This window comes from Bos javanicus, chromosome 20 (assembly GCF_032452875.1).
Source record: "Bos javanicus breed banteng chromosome 20, ARS-OSU_banteng_1.0, whole genome shotgun sequence".
Taxonomy (NCBI): Eukaryota; Metazoa; Chordata; class Mammalia; order Artiodactyla; family Bovidae; genus Bos; species Bos javanicus.
In genome coordinates, this window is record NC_083887.1 from 8,594,074 (window position 1) to 8,598,433 (window position 4,360).

General features: G+C 44.4%; 1 long non-coding RNA gene across 1 annotated transcript; it reads right to left on the reverse strand.

Moving 5' to 3' along the window:
- Positions 1-861: 861 nt before the first annotated feature.
- LOC133233468 (uncharacterized) lies at positions 862-2,245 on the reverse strand. Its single transcript, XR_009731723.1, has 2 exons — positions 1,610-2,245; positions 862-1,500 (listed from the first exon to the last, which is right to left on the reverse strand). It is a non-coding gene; the product is annotated as an uncharacterized LOC133233468 (long non-coding RNA).
- Positions 2,246-4,360: the final 2,115 nt, after the last annotated feature.

Below are 4,360 nucleotides of genomic sequence, written 5' to 3' on the forward strand. Positions count from 1 at the left end.
ATTACTGTCAGAGAAAGAAGTTATAATAAAGCAAAGCAAGAGTAGGAGGCAGGACTAGACTGGATTCGCGTTGGAGACACTATCAGGATATTCTGACATTACTTTGACGTCAAATTATCATGATGTATCTCCAGTTCCATGATCTTTATATACTGATGTAGAAGTAAACGGGGCTTCCCAGGTGGCTCAGTGGTAAAGAATCCACCTGCCAGACAGGAGATGTGGGTTTTATCCCTGTGTTGGGAATATCCCCTGGAGAAGGAAATGGCAACCACTTCCGTATTCTTGCCTAGAGAATCCCATGGCCAGATGAGCCTGGCAGGCTATAGTCCATGGGGTCGCAAAAGAGCTGGACATGACTTAGCGACTAAACAACAACATAGTAATAAATGCAGATATGTGGTGATAGATGGGTTAGTATACATACATTTTCTTGCTCTGTCCACTGATAAGACGTAGGAACAGTGATACATCAGCAGCAGTTAGCATAACCAGCACCCAGATGTTAGTTTTTAAATGCCATTCTCTAGAAAAAGGAACCAAGACTCCTTAGAAAAATAGCTGATTTTAGGGCTGGGGCAGGAAATACACAGGATGAGTCTGAAGCATCACTTATTGCCAGAGAGTAAAAGCTAAAAATTAGAATAAAAAAGAATGGGGACATGTTAAAATTACACAGAACCTAAAAGGGAAAGGGAAAGTGAAGTCGCTCAGTCGTGTCTGACTCTTAGCGACCGCATGGACTGCAGCCTACTAGGCTCCTCCATCCATGGGATTTTCCAGGAAGAGTACTGGAATGGGGTGCCATTGCCTAAAAGGGAAGGAAACCCAAAAAAGAGGGGGTATGTATACGCATGCTGCTGCTGCTGCTGCTGCTGCTAAGTCGCTTCAGTTGTGTCCGACTCTGTGCGACCCCATAGACGGCAGCCCACCAGGCTCCCCTGTCCCTGAAATTCTCCAGGCAAGAACCTGGAGTGGGGTGCCATTGCCTTCTCCAATGCATGAAAGTGAGAAGTGAAAGTGAAGTTGCTCAGTCATGTCCGACTCTTAGCGATCCCATGGACTGCAGCCCATCAGGCTCCTCTGTCCATATTTATATATATTCACTTTGTTGTATAGCAGAAGCCAGAACAATGTTGTACAGCAACTATACTCCAATAAACTTTTTTTTTTAATGTTTTTTTACTCCGATAAAAATTTTTTTAAAAAGTACCCAGAAACCAACCTACAAGTGTTCCCAATGGTCAAAGCGGAAAGAATTTGAGCAACAAAGTAGAAAAAGTATTAGACTATTATCCAAAGAATAAAAAAAGTCCATGAGTTTGTACTGATGTAAATAATTAGATATATACCAACATACCTTAAGGAGAAGGGTCACATCGTCTTTAGAGAGGAATTCCAAATAACACATGTAGGTACGTTCCCTTCTGGAGGTGAGGTTTAATTCCTTTCCTCTTAAGTGTGGGCTAGACTCAATGCCTCACTTCCAAAGAGTGGAGTCTGGAAAGAGGAAAATAGTAATTTGACTCCAGAGAAGCTGGCTGATATCACCCTACCAGAGTGATCAAAGTTAACATCATTAGTGATAAGTCATATTGATATCAAGTACCTGCTGATATGATGCAGTGAGAAGGATGCTTTGTCTTTGTAGAAGTCTTAAAAAAAAACCATTCACAACTCCAGTTCAGTAATGAGGAAACATCGGACAATTCAAAATTGAGAAGCATCAACCTCCTTTTCACTAGATTCACAAATGAGATCAAATGGTTGCTGTGGAAGATTAGGGAAAATAAACAAAGTAAGGTCACATTGTTTTCTCACGATATGATGATCTAACCGGAACAAACATTCCCATGGAGAAGCCAGTGCTGACCCAGCGCAGAAGCCTGGTGCAGCAAAAGGCCTGCGAGGTAGATGTTAATGTTTCGTTGGGTGCGCAGGGGCACTTTGGGTGCTCCTGTCTTTATTGATCTTCCGTAATCTGGGATCATGAGAATCATTCTTTCGATTGTGGAAACTACAGGACTTAACCCAATTAGATGATCAGGTAAGGACTGGCGGCGCCTCACTCCCTCATGAGCCTTGAGTGACGGGCTGGCTGCCCCTCTTTTGTTCCCCACCTCTGCTCTATAGGCCAGGTTAGGAGAGAGGGGATGCTCTGCCCGCTGACAGTGGGTACCCATGACTCCTGTGCCTGGGACTCTCTGCTGTGGCATAACAAACCCTACAGTGTGTTAGGAACAAGTGACCACAAAAAGATAAATGGTAACAGACCTTGGGACGATAAGCTTCTGAATCAGTCTTGGGACTATCTCTTTGTTAGTGACAGGGTCCCTAAAAATGAATGGCAGTAGAATGTTTTTGTTAAAAGCGTGGGCTCTGGAGCCAGAGGGACAAGTTCAAGTGTTTGAGTTTAAATCCTGGTTCCACTATGTATAATGTCAGTATTCTTCTCTGTAAACAGGAATAGCAAATCAGCTGACTTCATAGACTGTCAAAAAAATGAAATAAGTTAATATACATAAAGCACTTAAACATTGTCTTCATTCACTCAAATATTATCGAGCACCTAGCTTTTGTTTCAGGAACTGCTCAGGGCATTGAAGTCATTTGAGCAAACAAAATACACCCGCAGAAGCCCCTGCTGTCCTGTGAAGCTTCAGTCAGTTCAGTGCAGTCGCTCAGTCGTGTCCGACTCTTTGCGACCCCATGAATCGCAGCACGCCAGGCCTCCCTGTCCATCACCAACTCCCGGAGTTCACTCAGACTCACGTCCATCGACTCAGTGATGCCATCCAGCCATCTCATCCTCTGTCGTCCCCTTCTCCTCCTGCCCCCAATCCCTCCCAGCATCAGGGTCTTTTCCAATGAGTCAACTCTTCACATGACATGCCCAAAGTAACTATTTAGTCCTTGATGTCATCAGGGAACTTCAGGTTCCAAAGGATTCTCTAGGCCCTTTCTAACTCAAAGATCCCTAAACAAGCTGCAAGTCATCACTAGGGAATCTGTGAAAAATGCACAACCTGAGGCCTCGTCGGAACCTACTCAATCAGGGTCTTCATTTTAAAAGACTGTCAGGTGGTATGTGGGCACTTTCAAGTTTAAGATGCCTTTCTTAGACTGCAGTCTCTGTACTTGGACTTAGGAAAACATTTCTTAAAGATTTTTTTTTATACAAAAGGAAGAATGGCCTTAACAGTTTTCAAGATTATTTTCATGTAAAAATGTCATGTTAATGGAGGTGAGCTTAAGGGCTGGAAATCTTATTTATACACACGTTTTCAGTTCTTGGAAAATATTGTACTAATAGGTGAGTGTGTGGGTGCCCAGTTGTGTCCCTGGAATTTTCCAGGCAAGAATACTGGAGTGGATTTTCATTTCCTACTCCAGTGGATCTTCCCCACCCAGGGATCGAACCCGGGTCTCTTACGTCTGCTGCATTGGCAGGTGGGCTCAGTTGGTAAAGAATCCGCCTGCAATGCAGGAGACTTCCTGCAGCACGGGAAACCAGATTAGATCCCTGAGTTGGCACCAAACCTGGAGAAGGAGATGGCAATCCACTCCAGTGTTCTTGCCTCGGAAATTCCAGGGACAGAGAAGCCTGGTGGTCTACAGTCCATGGGGTTGCAGAGTCAGACAGGACTGAACAACTGAACCACACCTGGGAAGCCAGGTTAATATAGGTCAACGGCTCCACCTAGTGGTACATGTATGAATGTATACAGTGTTGGGTATTGTTTTTTTGAGTATGCTATCTAGGTTGGTCATAACTTTCCTTCCAAGGAGTAAGCGTCTTAATTTCATGGCTGCAATCACCATCTGCAGTGATTTTGGAGCCCCCCAAAATAAAGTCTGACATTGTTTCCACTGTTTCCCCATCTATTTCCCATGAAGTGATGGGACCAGATGCCATGATCTTAGTTTTCTGAATGTTGAGCTTTAAGCCAACTTTTTCACTCTCCTCTTTCACTTTCATCAAGAGGCTTTTTAGTTCCTCTTCATTTTCTGCCATAAGGGTGGTGTCATCTGAGGTTATTGATATTTCTCCCGGCAATCTTGATTCCAGCTTGTGCTTCTTCCAGCCCAGCGTTTCTCATGATGTACTCATGATGTACTCCAGTACTTTGGCCACCTCACGCGAAGAGTTGACTCATTGGAAAAGACTCTGATGCTGGGAGTAATTGGGGGCGGGAGAGAAGGGGAAGACAGAGGATGAGATGGCTGGATGGCATCACCGACTCGATGGATGTGAGTTTGAGTGAACTCCGGGAGTTGGTGATGGATGTGCTGCGATTCATGGGGTCGCAAAGAGTCGGACACGACTGAGCGACTGAACTGGATATTGTTTAAGGGCAAT